A 16,601-nucleotide genomic window follows, 5' to 3' on the forward strand; every position below is an offset into this window, starting at 1 on the left:
TTAGGTTGGTGACTCGGAGTTCAAACAGCAAAGAAATGGAAAATTTTCCTGTGATTTTGTTTTATTTCCTTCATTCAACTTTCAAGTCCATAGGACGAGCTTCCTTGCACATAGCATTTCCTAGGTGTGATAGGGCCATTAACCAATCCTTTGTATTGCAATGTTCCTTGATGGCCTTTGATAGTCCGGAGGTGGAGGGGGGAATGATTCTGGTGCCTGGGTTCACAAGTTCAGAGCAAACATTTTCAAAGTTATAAAGTAAAACTTACATATTTTCTTATATCATGGAACACCAACATTACAAGTGAGATTAATACATGCAGTAATTTACAAGCATTTCATAAAGTCTAAGCACTAAATACATTCTTATCAAACTAATACTGATTTTGAGCAAAACTAACATACAGGTGAACTGGTCTGGTCTCCTGCTATGAGATTGTCAATTATTAGCTAATGTCTGCAGCCTGGGCAAGAGCTGGCATCTGGCCTGCCAGCATCACAGCCTGAATCATTTCGTCCCACTACATTGAATTAGACATGCAGGGTCCAGTCCAGCCCTGGTGCAACTGGACACAACTCCCATTAACTTTGTCACATTACAGCAACGTGAGAATCATGAGTGTAAGAAATGTGTGACACAGGAGTACTGGTAGGAGACCAGTGGCCCATCCCAAGTAATATGACATGGATCAGGCTAATCAAAGGTTAATACCCATGCCACAGGGTACAAGTATTCAATGACACTACAGCCAGGCTTTAATTCAGGGAGTTAAAGAATGAAAAGGATCAGTCAGGATCCCATCAAATCTTTTAAGAAATATGTTTTTATTGAAAACTCCATTACAAAGTGGATTTAATCGTTTTCCATAAGACCAGGGAACAGTGGGGGAAATCATTTTGCAGCATGTAGCTCTGGTTGGCTTCCTTCTCTGCCTTTCCCATTGGATTTAAGGGAAAGGATTTAATGGGATTAGAATGTCCATCTACGTTAACCATTTAGTGACTCTTCCCCTTGGCCTGTCTGGCTCAGACTTCACTGGTGTTTCATAGGGTTTATGTCTTCACATGTCCAAAGAGCACTTGTCTCTGAATACCTCGGAAATAAAGTAAATTGGCCAAATTCATTCCCTTTGTTATTCCACTGAAGTCAGCGTTGTTACACCAGGGAGGAATTGAGTGCTCTGTGAACGAGGAACTACATTTACTAATACACACTTTAACTAAAGGCTGAACTGTCCCTGAGAATGAAATTCACCCTCAGAGTGCTTTGTTCTTGAAAGGCTCTTCCCACAGTGTATGCCCCACTGTATGTCTGATTTGAAGAAGCTGCTGGACTCGGGAGTGACTGTGCAGGGGAGCCATGCGACTTTTGTAGCTTGAAGAAGACGGCTGTTCTGGCATAGGCCAGCATCGAGAGAGTTGTTGGAGTTAGGCTGGAGATGGGCCGGCAGATTGGACATGACACCCAGGAGTGCAGGATTCAATCTTTGGCCTTAATACCCTGTGTAAGCGGTACAGAGAAGTTAGCAGGTAAGGAGGATTTTCATCTAGCATTCATCATTTTCACTTGCATGTAACCATGAGGTATAGTGTACAAGCATGGGTCAGGCTTTTGGTGAATGATTTGACCCATTAATTTCAACCAAAATGTTGTAGTTATGGATACTTCTACTAAACAAAGTATTTAATATTTTTCTCCCCTGGAAGACCTGTATTTGTTTGATTAAGGGGCAGTGAAGACTGCTATGTGGTCCTGGTGCTAAAACACAAGATCCCCACTGCCTGCCATCACCAGCTGCTGCCTCAGAACAGGTGCTGGATTCATTTCCTGCCAACTTCTGGCCAACTTTAAAATGCTTTTCTGTGTGTGAGAGGGAGAAGGTGTTTGAAGTTGGGTAGATCCCATAGGGAAGGGAAGGTGTTTCCTCCACTTTCATTTATAACAATTATAGGCCTGATTTCCCGTTGCCTGCACCTTGTGGAGCAATTTATCTCTGCAAAGCTAGTGCAAAGTGCTACTTTTCTGACTTGCTAGTGTTTCCACTTCCTTCTGATTTATTTTGCACAGGTGTAGTTGACTCCACAAGGTGCAAAGTAGTGGAGAAAGATGTTCTGGGTGTGTCTGGCTGACTTTGCAAGAGAAAACAAAAATATTTTAGGGTCTCACATAAATGAGAGGTTTATTTTTAATCTCCCAGCAAAACAGAGGATAGTCAGATTGGAATGACATTAAGGTACATTCTATAACCCCCCTGCTCATAGAGAGAGTTAATTCAATTAATATAACCATAACACAAGCAGAGATACTACAGATGTATCAATTAGTGCCACAGTTCATTCACAGCACCATTTACAATAATTAGAGAGGCGTAAATGTGGACATGTGTTCCTTTAAAGAAAACCAGTAAAATCCTTTTCTATACATATTTTCTCTTCCATATATGAATGTTTGAGGGGTCTAAACTTATTTCTTTTGGCACAGAAAATGCTTTGGTATATTTTGTGTTGCTCATTCCATTTTACAGTAGGGTTTACTCCTGGGTTCAGCTAAAGATATACATCTTATAGAATATCCTGGAGAAATAAGTCTTTGTGTTGTGTTAGAGCCTCAAGAAGTCCCATAGGACAGTGTCTGAGAGAGGATGGGGAAGGAGTCAGAAGAAGGAAAGTGGGGGAGGATAGAGAAGGAAAGGGATGGCAACCAGGGGCGGCTCTATGGTTTTTGCAGCCCCAAGCTCGACAGGTAGACACCTTTGGCGGCACGCTTGCAGGCGGTCCACGGGTCACGTGGATTCGGCAGCATGCCTGTGGGAGGTCCGCCAGTGCCGCGCCATCGGCGTTCTCGCCGCCGAATTGCCGCCGAAACCACAGGACCGGCAGACTTCCCACAGGCGCGCCGCCGAAAGCCACCTGCCTGCCGCCCTCACAGCGACCAGCAGGCCGCCCCCCACAGCTTCCCGCCCCAGGCACGCGCTTGCTGCGCTGGTGCCTGGAGCCACCCTTGCATGGCAGCTTCCCCATTCTACTGGTTAGGAATGGGTAAGGGGAGTGCCTCTCTGAGGGTACGTCTACGCTGCAAAAAACCTCTGTGGCAGCGAGTCTGAGTCCAGGGCAAATGACTCAGGCTGGCAGGGCTCCTGCTATGGTTCTAAAAATAGTGCAGACATTGCTGCTTGGGCTGCGTCCAGGGTTAGAATAAAACCTGGTGAGGTCAGAGGATCTCGGAGTCCAGGATCCAGCCTGAGCAAGAACATCTACACTGCTACTTTTAGCCCCATAGCATGAGCCCTGTGAGCCTGAGTCAGTTGACCTGCGTTCTGAGACTTGCTGCTGTGGATTTTTCTGAAGTCTAGACACGCCCTGAGGAGCTGTGGGGAAGAGCTTACATTTTGTGCATGCCTTTTCTGTACCTCCAATTTTGAATTTGCAACTTTTTGGAGGAGGGCGGCTTCCTTCTAAAGACTCAAATTAGAATTCAGACAAAAAATTAGGTTTATTATTTTTCAGAATCTTATGATTTTTACGCCACTCGCATTGTATTTTTGGATTCTTACTGTTGACTTTTCTATTCTTAAGATTGGCAATGCTACTTTCACCAAGCTACTTTGTCCTCCTCTAAATTCCTCCTTAAAACTGGCAGCTGCCCTGATGCTTACCGAACACTGCCATTTGCCAATGGGTGGGCAGGTGGCAAGCTGAGGCTAATGCTTATTTATGCAAAACATGCTCATTTTGCTCTTATTTCCCTCCACACAAGTCACCTATCCATAAGCCTGTTTCATCTGCCTATTGTGTCTTGTCATTGTAATGCACTTGTCAGGAAGTGTTACGTGTCCCCCTATGTACCCAGTCCACAGAGGATATGGGTCTGTTAGAGCTCTCAGCCTGGCTGTTTAGCTCAAGCTGTAGAAACTTACTCCTTCAGCTCTGGAGATCCCTAGTTCAACCTCTGAATCATAGAATCATAGAATATCAGAGTTGGAAGGGACCTCAAGAGGTCATCTAGTCCAACCCCCTGCTCAAAGCAGGACCAATTCCCAGCTAAATCATCCCAGCCAGGGCTTTGTCAAGCCGGGCCTTAAAAACCTCCAAGGAAGGAGACTCCACCACCTCCCTAGGTAACGCATTCCAGTGTTTCACCACCCTCCTAGTGAAATAGTTTTTCCTGATATCCAACCTGGACCTCCCCCACTGCAACTTGAGACCATTGCTCCTTGTTCTGTCATCTGCCACCACTGAGAACAGCCGAGCTCCATCCTCTTTGGAACCCCCCTTCAGGTAGTTGAAGGCTGCTATCAAATCCCCCCTCATTCTTCTCTTCTGGAGACTAAACAATCCCAGTTCTCTCAGCCTCTCCTCATAAGTCATGTGCTCCAGACCCCTAATCATTTTTGTTGCCCTCCGCTGGTCTCTTTCCAATTTTTCCACATCCTTCTTGTAGTGTGGGGACCAAAACTGGACACAGTATTCCAGATGAGGCCTCACCAATGTCGAATAAAGGGGAACGATCACGTTCCTCGATCTGCTGGCAATGCCCCTACTTATACAGCCCAAAATGCCGTTAGCCTTCTTGGCAACAAGAGCACACTGTTGACTCATATCCAGCTTCTCGTCCACTGTGACCCCTAGGTCCTTTTCAGCAGAACTGCTACCTAGCCATTCGGTCCCTAGTCTGTAGCAGTGCATGGGATTCTTCCGTCCTAAGTGCAGGACTCTGCACTTGTCCTTGTTGAACCTCATCAGGTTTTTTTCTGCCCAATCCTCTAATTTGTCTAGGTCCCTCTGTATCCGATCCCTACCCTCTAGTGTATCTACCACGCCTCCTAGTTTAGTGTCATCTGCAAACTTGCTGAGAGTGCAGTCCACACCATCCTCCAGATCATTAATAAAGATATTAAACAAAACCGGCCCCAGGACCGACCCTTGGGGCACTCCACTTGAAACCGGCTGCCAACTAGACATGGAGCCATTGATCACTACCCGTTGAGCCCGACGATCTAGCCAGCTTTCTATCCACCTTACAGTCCATTCATCCAGCCCATACTTCTTTAACTTGGTGGCAAGAATACTGTGGGAGACAGTATCAAAAGCTTTGCTAAAGTCAAGAAATAACACATCCACTGCTTTCCCCTCATCCACAGAGCCAGTTATCTCATCATAGAAGGCAATTAGGTTAGTCAGGCACGAATTCCCCTTCGTGAATCCATGCTGACTGTTCCTGATCACTTTCCTCTCCTCTAAATGTTTCATAATTGATTCCTTGAGGACCTGCTCCATGATTTTTCCAGGGACTGAGGTGAGGCTGACTGGCCTGTAGTTCCCCGGATCCTCCTTCTTCCCTTTTTTAAAGATGGGCACTACATTAGCCTTTTTCCAGTCATCTGGGACCTCCCCCGATCGCCATGAGTTTTCAAAAATAATGGCTAATGGCTCTGCAATCTCACCCGCCAACTCCTTTAGCACCCTCGGATGCAGCGCATCCGGCCCCATGGACTTGTGCACGTCCAGTTTTTCTAAATAGTCCCGCACCACTTCTTTCTCCACAGAGGGTTGGCCACCTTCTCCCCATGCTGTACTGCCCAGTGCAGCAATCTGGGAGCTGACCTTGTGCGTGAAGACAGAGGCAAAAAAATCATTGAGTACATTAGCTTTTTCCACATCCTCGGTCACTAGGTTGCCTCCCTCATTCAGTAAGGGGCCCACACTTTCCTTGATTTTCTTCTTGTTGCTAACATACCTGAAGAAACCCTTCTTGTTACTCTTAACATCTCTTGCTAACTGCAACTCCAAGTGTGATTTGGCCTTCCTGATTTCACTCCTGCACGCCTGAGCAATATTTTTATACTCCTCCCTGGTCATTTGTCCAATCTTCCACTCCTTATAAGCCTCTTTTTTGCGTTTAAGATCAGCAAGGATTACACTGTTTAGCCAAGCTGGTTGCCTGCCATATTTACTATTCTTTCTACACATTGGGATGGTTTGTTCCTGCAACCTCAATAAGGATTCTTTAAAATACAGCCAGCTCTCCTGGACCCCTTTGCCCTTCATGTTATTCTCCCAGGGGATCCTGCCCATCTGTTCCCTGAGGGAGTCAAAGTCTGCTTTTCTGAAGTCCAGGGTCCGTATTCTGCTGCTCTCCTTTCTTCCTTGTGTCAGGATCCTGAACTCGACCATCTCATGGTCACTGCCTCCCAGGTTCCCATCCACTTTTGCTTCCCCTACTAGTTCTTCCCTGTTTGTGAGCAGCAGGTCAAGAAAAGCTTTGCCCCTAGTTGGTTCCTCCAGCACTTGCACCAGGAAATTGTCCCCTATACTTTCCAAAAATTTCCTGGATTGCCTGTGCACCGCTGTATTGCTCTCCCAGCAGATATCAGAGTGATTAAAGTCTCCCATGAGAACCAGGGCCTGTGATCTAGCAACTTCTGCATCAGCATACCCCAGGTTTCTCAAACTTCATTGCATCATGATCCCCTTCTAACAACAAAAATTACTACACGACCCCAGGCAGGGGGACCAAAGCCTGAGCCCCTCTGCCCCGGGCAGGCGGGCCAAATCCAAAGTCTGTGCCCCGCCACCTGGGTGCGAGAAGGCGAAGCTAAAGCTTGAGGGCTTCAGCTTTGGGCAGGGGAGTTGTAACCTCAGTCTCGCCACCCAGGGCTGAAGGCCTCGGGTTTCGGCTTCAGCCCTGGGTGCTGGGGCCCCTTTGGCTTCAGCCCCAGGCCCCAGCAAGTCTAACGCCAGCCCTGGCGACCCCATTAAAACAGGATTGCAACCCACTTTGGGGTCCTGACCACGGTTTGAGAACCACTGGCATACTCCATCATAATTCTAATTTGTGAGATCCCTGGAGCAGGGACTCTCCTCTTTATTTGTCTATACTGTATCTAGCGCAAAATTACCGTGATCATTGATTGGGCCCCCTCGGCACAAGTACTACTAATAATAAAGACTTTGATTTATTTGGTAGAAACAGTGGGTGTGGAAACTTTAAGAATGCATACTCATCATAACCATTCCTACCCCTAGAAGGAATTTAGAAATGCAATCCACTACAGTTCCTGTTAGCCTCTGTTATGGCAGACTGAATATGCTTTGTTTTAACTGGATAGCTTGTTTAGTTTATTGAAGCTGCAGCTGTAACACCTGCAATGCACAACCTTGCATCATTTTCTAGCAGGCAGGAATCGGATCTAGTTTGGCAAAGCAGTTTTTTGATGCCAAAGCTGCTTTTCTCTAAAAATGCCAGAAATGTCTCTACCTAAACAGAACAGTGAAAAGCCAAGAGTTTAGTGTGTTTGGCTTTGGGGTGTGAATATTTTCACACAGCTTCTAATCTTCTTTAGTAACAGCATTTACAGGTCCCTTCCCTATAGTGTCTGGAGGCCAAAAACAATATCAGCACTTCTACTATCATACAGACTGCTAATGAAGATTCACCTTGAGCTCAAGAAGTAATACGGCTGCTTTTGAATTCTTATTGTGCAGTACATATAATAGCAAATATGTGACTTGTTTTTGTTTGTGAAGAGACCAGGAGTGAATTTGAAAAAAATAACTGAGTTTACTAAGAGCTTAATTCAGTTATGTCAGTGAAACTGTGTGAGCAGGCAGAGATAGCTAATTCAACTTTGAATCGGTTAAATATAAACTCCACACACACAACTCCCCAGAAGGGTAGTGGGATACTGTATAATCACCCAGTGAAACCTGAGTTAGAAGCTTTGTAGCCTACCATCAGGGCTCAGGCTCATGCAGAAATTCATAATTTTTGCTCATTTTCAATGCAAAAATACCCATTTTGTTGAAACGGTCCACAGTTAAATTTGTGAGTTGCAAAATGAAGGCACGGAATTTCTCAGCACTCTAGAGCAGCCTGCGTGAATGTGTCAGCCTGCTCATGTGCAGTAATCACATCTCATTGCCTCATTTCAGTGTCTTGTTTTCAGGTTACACCATTCATAGTAACATTTTATGTTAAGTCCAACTATTAGAGGAGAGTGGCAAATTCACGGCCTTTGGCATAATGATGGGCAAGGTTATATGGAACTCCCTCTTCCCCTGACAATCTCTGCAGTAGATGCTCTCTGCTCTGATTACATGGATACTGTATCCAGTGCTTTCGGATTTCTAAGTAGTCTAGACAGCCTACAGGAGAAGAGGAAGGCTTTTAATTCCTTCTCTTTTTGGTGGAGGAGGTTGCAAGGCAGCAGCACCATTTAGGAGGACATTTGGGGGGAGACTATAGCCCCCCCACGTTTTGTAGGAGACATCTACTCACCCTAGCCCCAGACAGAGTTCTTAACTGCAACACAGCTTGAGTGTGATATGTGAGGAGTTCAGAAGCTGGGAGCAGTTTATTTATATATCGAGGCAGGTTGATTAAGATAACAAAAGGGCTTGTCACCTTGTAAATTAAGGATCGGATCCTTAGATGATCCTGAAAGCATTGCCAGGCACTTCAGTTAAAAGATACGAAACAAAGTGCAGGAATAAATGGTGAGAATGGAGAGAGGTAAATAGTGGTGTCCCTCAGGGGTCTGTACTGGGACCAGTACTGTTCAACATATTCATAAATGATCTGGAAAAAGGGGTACGCAGTGAGGTGGCAAAATTTGCAGATGATACAAAATTACTGTAGATAGTAAAGTCCAAAGAAGACTGTTAAAAGTTACAAAGGGATCTCACAAAATTGGGTGACTGGGCAACACAATGGCAGATGAAATTCAATATTGATAAATACAAAGTAATGCATATGGCAAAATATATCCCTATACATACAAAATGATGGGATCTAAATTAGCTGAACTGGTCAATAAAGAGATCAAGTTTTCAAGTGCCTAAGTAGCCCCTGGAACCACAGTTAAAGTTGCCTCCATTACCAAAATCTGAAATGGCATCCCTATTGCGTGACTGGAAGGTTTTTTTTTCTTGGTTCAGTGCGACAAAAAAGGGTTGATCTAATGCTTAGGTTGGTGCATTGCGTTGCAGATGGTGCTCTGTAAACAAAGCCTTATTGTTATTAAAAAGAAACCTCACAATGTTCGCAACTTGCAATTTTATCGCGAGTCTCTTGATATTTGATGTTCATCTTAACCACACATTTATTATTATTATTTAAAATCTCATGATTTGGGGGGACTGGCTCATGATTTTTGAATGCTTGTGGTAACACTGGTATTAATAACTAATGAAAATCAAGGATCACTGTGTTAAAATCACAATACTGGGTTCCAGAATAATGGTGGGTCTTTTCCACTCTAAATCACATGCATGCTACTATATTCATACATTTTCTAGAGCTGTCAGACAAGCAAAAGACTTAAACTAGTTATACCTATCCAAATGAAATCTTCAGATGTGTACCAGTGAGCGAGGGAGAAATGCACAGTGCAAAATAAACTCAGACTGATGTGGATGTAAATGGAAACAGTTTAATTATATATTCCAAGCATGTCCCACTAAAGTAATTATAATAAACCCTGGGTACAGAAATGAAACAATACAGATCTCAGCATCTAGTAACAAAAATTACAAAGGCAACTCTCTGACAATCATCCACTCTTTGCTAAAACAACTTGCAGCTGGAGGGTTCAAGCGAAAAAGACGACATCGGATTATGAATCATAATAAAAACACCTTCTTTAAATTTTCAAAGATTCTGAGCTATGCATAGCTCAGTAAATGCAGCAGGTCTGTATGTACATGCCAGTCAGTTCAGAGTACTGCTATAAAATTTCAGATCTCTCTCAATCTGTGCAGTTCTGGTTTTTATTTATTTTTTTGAGGAAAATATCATATTCAATCATTTATACTGTCGGCTTCAGAAACTGAGGTGTTTGAATTTGCACAATTCTGGTAGCTAAAAAAATCTCTCCGGGATGTGTAAGGGCTATTTTGCTGTGGCTCTTTTGTGTTAACTAAGTGATTTTTACATATTCTTGTAAATGATCCTGTAATGATTTGAAACTAAATCCTCAGATTTCTCCATTTTAAGAGACTGGAACATTGTTTTTCTGGGGGGGGAGTGTTGGTCTATGAAGTATATTTGCTCCTATTTTGTACTAGATAAAGGGCATATAATAATTACAGGGCTTTTATACTTTTCACCTGTTGTACTAATGTCAAGCTACTATAGAAAGCATAGAAACAGTGTAAGGGAAACTAGAATAAATATTCAATGCACTCACAGTTCACAGACTGTTAAATACATGTACATATATGAATGTCACCCAGTTGTTAATCCTAGAGACTGAAGTAGTCTATCAACAGAAGAAGTCCAATATTGGCAGTGGTACAATGTGGCATAATGGCACCCAACCCTGCCAATATGCCTGAAGTTTATTCTTGACAAGGTACCTCTAGGATTTAAGAGCTGGCCATTAGTGGCTCAAAGGATGCCAGTGGTGATAAAGAGTTTTGTCACAGGAACAATTGTCCACTAGGATTTGACTGAAGCCACCAACTTGTTATTGTCCAACAGTAAAATAACAACAATTAATGTTCTTGGCCCTGGACTTTGTGCACAGTATGTATTTTTTGTGTTTATCGGCTGTCTTGGTTTCACTTGGGCATTGAACCAATCACAAAGGTCAGTTATTGCTTTGTGATCCACAGGATGGTCCAGTGGTTAGGTCTCTAGCCTGGGATTTGGGAGACCTCAGTATAAGTCCCTGTTGTGCAATGGTCTTCCTGTGTGACCTGGGTGAGTCACTTAGACCTTCAGTTCCTCATGTGTAAAATAGGGATAATGCTTCCTTATCTCACAGGGGTGTGTCATGTACTTTTTTACCAGATATGGACTGGCTACAGAGCTTGCTTATCTACACCAGCTGTGACAGGTTTCAAAGTAGCAGTTGTGTTAGTCTGTATCAGCAAAAAGAACAGGAGTACTTGTGGCACCTTAGAGACTAACAAATTTATTTGAGCATAAGCTTTCGTGGGCTACAGCCCACTTCACCAGATGCATAGAATGGAACATATAGAAAGAAGATATATATATATACACATACAGAGAACATGAGAAGGTGGAAGTTGCCATACCATAATCATAAAAATGAAATCCTTTAACGCTCTGAGGTTCTAAGGTATTGTATACACAGCACCACCTAGTGGCTGAACAGTATGATACAGTTCAGCAGTCCATCACTGGGCATTGTGACAGATAAATATGGTACAAATTGTGACGTGCTCAGGCACTGCAGTTAGGGAGCCATATAAGTACCTAAAACAGATACTGTCCAGTGCCTGAAAATAGATCCCTTAAATATTGCACAGATTTAAAAGCAAATCTCTTCTCTCATTCTCACCTCTTTCCCTTACTGTGTAACTCAGGTTCTCCTGCCCAGGGCAGTTCTGATCCTGTCCCTCATCTCCCAACCTACCTCTAACCTATATCTACATGTAAGTAGTTTTTAAAGCACCTATCAGCTAGCTGTATTACAAGGAAAAGGCTCACTGTGGCCACAGTTTGAAATGCAGTGTGGATATCTGTTACTGGCCTGGAATCTGTTACTGGATAGAAATAACTGAATAGCCATTTTAGACTTCAATCTTACCAGTTCAGTACAGATAACATCGCTGTCCTGCATTTAGTTTTTAATTATGTACTTTGAAGTCAGATTGTTGCTTTTCAGTGATTAGCTATAATAGAAATGTTAAATTACATTTTCAAAAACAAATTTTCTATTGGTTTCTCTGTATTATATTACCAATTTGAATTTGTATAAGAAGAAACTGCTACAGAACTCCGAGAGCTTGATATTAATGAAGTAAAATGTGTATTTGATCCTACTCAGGAGACTTTTAGATGCTGGCAGGGATCTTGAACAGCACTGAATTCACATACTGTATAACCAACAGTACAGAGAGAACTCTGTGAGACACTAGGACCATTCTTGGAGTGAAATGACAAGCCAAATTGCATCTTAGCCTTCATCAGCAGGAGAGAGGTGTGCCACATTGCTGCTATTGAAAATACCAAGGGGGATTAAAATCTCAGATCTCCAAAAACTAAGTCAGAGGTATCAAGAGAATTAGAGAAGAATGTATTTCTTTGACCAGGTAGTTTTTGAAAACAGGCTGGGGGAATCTGGATTCCCCCCCCCCCCCTTGTTTTAGAAAAGGATACAGTATAAAGTTTCCAAGCTTCAAACTTTGAGCCTGATCCTACAGTTCATCAGCAAAGACTCCTATTGAAGCATTAAGTTGGGAGCACCAAGGGCTAAAGGCCCGATCTTTTTATCTGCTTGTAAAACTCCATGCATACCTGTGTTTCTATGGACCAGATTTTGATATTCTTACATAGTCTGAGCAGCAACCTACACCACTAATAGTCCCACTGAAATCATTTGTTGGTCCCCTCTACCTATAAACTGCACCATCAGTGCATCACTGATGCATGAGGGTGCCATGTGAATTAGTATCCCAGCATTCAGTAACCTTACAGAATATTGATGTTGTCATAGGGTGGCTCCTCCTGCAGCAAAACCAGCATGTCTGCCTTAAGCTTTCCCTATCAAAGACCCCAGTAACTGCATGACAGCTCTTTTGCCATAATAATGCTTCTCCTTGGGCCCGAATTTAATACCAAAACACACATCAATTAATCCCCAGTGAAAAGTCTGAAACACAGTCCGTTTCCCACACCCAGTGGATATAGTCTTTAAAACCTCAGTCATCCCAGCAGGCACACCTCATGGTTGGGAGTCCTTCCATCCCATACGCCAGTGTCTTTTGCCACACCAAGGTTCCATGTTGGTCCTTTTCTGTCCCTCTGCCAGGACTGCCACTCCAGCCCCACAGTGTCTCTGCTGGGAGATCATCCTCACCAGGGAGCATCTCTCACTTCTCCTGGCCCTCTCACAGTTTCCCTGGTCCAACTCTCCAGCATGGAGACATCAGCAGGTAAACCCCTCCACTGCTCCCTCACCTTCAGGCCTTGGCTTCGGCTTTCCAGCTTAGATGTCAGCACACAATTCCCTCTGCTGCTCCCCTGCCTTCAGGCTTCTCCCAGGAACCAACTATAGCTTCCCTCCACAGTACTGCTAGCCTCTGGCAGCTCTCACCTTCACTGTGCCTGACTGACTCAATCTGTGCTCTGAGGCAACCCTTGCTCACCTGGTCTTTGGCCCTGTAATTCCAGCGATAAGGTATAAGTGTGAGGGCCTCCTAATTCAGGGACCTGATTGCACTGAAAACATTCACACTGGAAAATTAAAGCTATACTTCTAAAGTAACTCTATGGAGATGCTAATAAGCTCCAGTAAGTCATTCAGCTGGAAAGCAAAATACAGAATCTTAGGTGGTGATAATTTACAAAAGAAAATGTCTTATTTATACAAGGACCAGACATTTTTCACTCCGGTTAAATAACACATCATAGATAAACACTGGTGAAACACTGGAATGCGTTACCTAGGGAGGTGGTGGAGTCTCCTTCCTTGGAGGTTTTTAAGGCCCGGCTTGACAAAGCCCTGGCTGGGATGATTTAGTTGGGAAATGGTCCTGCTTTGAGCAGGGGGTTGGACTAGATGACTTCTTGAGGTCCCTTCCAACCCTGATATTCTATGATTCTATAAGCTGAACAGCCAGTGGGTCAAATTGTGCTCTTGGTAGTATCCCTGCCTCATCTGTATGAGACCTGGTGAGTCTTAGCACCTACTCTTGTCACATACTTAATATTCTCTGGCATATGTCTGTGTTTCCTACCATTGACAATATCTCTGCAAGCTTTTTGATACCAACTGCCAAAAGCAAAAAACTACAATAAATCAATAACTAGGTCCCAAAAAACTTTAAAAAAAAAAAGAGGCTATTTAAAAACACTGACATCCCTTTTCTAAGTAGTCTGTTTTTTCCTGAATGATTGAACTTCCTTGGCTGGCAAGGAGCAATGCAATTGCCTATTGCAAATATCTGTGTTAGCAGTGTTCGAAAGAAAATGGGGGGGGGGGCGGTGAGGGAGGATTTCTGTGCCTCTGGTGCAATGGTACTTATTCATTTCCATATCAGGTACCCCTCTTCCATATCAAAACCGCCTTTAGCCTGAACCCACCTTGTAACATGGTCATGGTGGGATGGCTGTGGTCTCCTGACAGCTGTTAGCCAATCCTGCCCTCCCCCGAGCTGAGAATCTGTGTTCTAGTGGAGTCCAATGCCCTTTCCTCATTAGTGTGATGCAGCCTCTGATTAATTTTTATCTTTGTTTCATAAGGATATGTTTGAAGGGCAAACTTTTTTGCTCTTTGGAATTCAGCAAACTGGCAAATGCTTTCAGAAACATTCCTACCCTACCCTAGGCCTATCCACAAAGGGCTCTTCCCATATGTGTCAAATTGTATTTGAACACTAAATTATAGACTGCGTAAGAATTAGAGGGCCACATCCTCAGCTGGTGTATAGTGAATAGCCCCATTAACTTCAGTGGAGCTATGCCGATTCATACCGGTTGAGGATCTATCCCCGAGTAACTAACTTTTTCAGTGTATATGCCAAATCCTTGAATCAATTATTTTCATGACCCAAAATCTCCTGGACCTGTGCAGTGGGCCAGTCCTGAAGGAAATCCCCATTCTTCTGAGGGGCTATGTGATAGATCTGTGGATCTGCTCACAGCTAATTGTTATTCTTGGCAGTCAGAGGGAAAGGGAGGGGCTGGTTTTGTGACTGCTTTGGCAGGTGGGGAGAGAGGAAGAGAGGGGACATGCTGTGGAATGTTGGGATGAAGGGTGCACCTTCCCCACTGCCAGGGCCGGCTCCAGGCACCAGCGCAAGAAGCAGGTGCTTGGGGCGGCCAATAGAAAGGGGCGGCACGTCTGGGTCTTCGGCAGTGGGTCCCTCAGTCCCTCTCGGAGGGAAGGACCAGCCGCCAAATTGCCACCGAAAATGAAGCAGCATGGCTTTATTTATTTAGTAATTTATTTTCTCTTCGACACTTGGGGGAAAGAAGGGGTGGGCAAAAAAGCTGGAGCTGGCCCTGCTGTTATACCAATAGAATAAAAACCTGCAGGATCTTATTAAGAGGGATAAGGCAAAGATGCCACATTTATTGTAAATATAATAAAGCAAAAGATAAAAGTAAACAATGTTGTTTGACCACTTATTCCTATCACTACTTATTTCTTTATATATATATATATATATATATATATTTTCATTCACACAATTATTCATTCAAGTTCTGTATAGGTGTTATAGTTACCAGCCTAGAAGTTGCTCATGCCAAGTTACTGGCCAGGTATCTTGGTCATGAGGATGGAGCCAAGTCAGTGTCAGGTGCACCTGATGCTCCTGGAGGCTGGCAGCAGAAACAGAGACTCAAAGTCTTCAGTCTTGAGAGTCCATTCTTATAGGAATTAATTCCTATGTTAGTATATGGGAGCTGTTTCATCCTGCTGTTGCTGACTCAATCAGCGGATGGCACATTCCTGGGCACTTTCCTGGTGGCTCCACACTGTCCAAAGTTTGTGTTTCTCATCCTTCCAGGTGATGGGGTGGATCCCAGTTTACCCTCCAGGGGTTGTCTGGTCATTCACTTGACACATTCTTCGGCCGATGGATACTTCCTTTTTAGGCTGGCACCTCCCTAACCATTCATGTACATCAAGCATTCATCGACATACATCCCACATCTTAACCATATTTTAATTTACTGTCTCCACCACTTTCAGGGTGTGTGCTAATTCATTTGAGACTCCCAGCCCTTTAATCACAGAGGGTGGGGGTCTGTTCCTAGGAGCCCTTGCTGTTACAATGAAGAGAAAGTCACTTAACGGCTTATAGCGTTTGTTTACCTTGTATCGGGGTGGTAACATAGTGTTCACTTGAAGAAAAAAGTCAATTAACTTGTTTGTAAGTTTTACATAGTAACAAAGTATCTTTCACAGGACAGATACAATCAATGGTTTCTACAGACAGTAGCTTACAAGTTTACTTGGTGAAACTGTTGGATTTTAAAGTGTGGGGGACAAATTATGGGGGGTCACTGTCACTTGTGGGAATCACTGTTAGTACCTTCTTTAATCACTACACTGCCCACTGCTCAAAAACATGGTTGTGTGGCTAATCACATGACTCCCCGAGAGGGCCCTGCAGAGACACCGCCATGAAGGAGAGCTCAACATTTACCAACCAAACAAAAATGATATAGGGCTAAAATGAGGGGGATCTTTAAATTCTCACTTGCAAGGTACACTATGGAAAAACATCTACACAAGCTCCAACTCCAGTTCTGCTGGAGACAGCTGTGCATTGGAAGAGCATTCAAAATCCTGGTGTGCAAGTAAGCACATCAGGTCTCTCCTTCCCACATCACTTGGGTTCAGAGCTTCCAGACCAGGAGTGCTACGGGGTCATAATGTTAATAGGTTAAATAAATGTTCTAATAACGAGTTGTAGCTTTTCAAACAACTTTACCCAGGGCAACTGTGCAACCACAGAGACATGTCTCATGCTTGGTTAGCCCTCACCTATGACCACACAGTCTGCCCTGGTGCTAGTAAAGCTGGACACATGGCCAAACACATTAAAAGCGAACAAGAATATAAATGATTTTGGGGGATAGAATTCGGGGAAATCCTTCCACTATTCTATTGTGACAGTAA

This window comes from Malaclemys terrapin, chromosome 5, assembly GCF_027887155.1.
Source record: "Malaclemys terrapin pileata isolate rMalTer1 chromosome 5, rMalTer1.hap1, whole genome shotgun sequence".
Taxonomy (NCBI): Eukaryota; Metazoa; Chordata; order Testudines; family Emydidae; genus Malaclemys; species Malaclemys terrapin.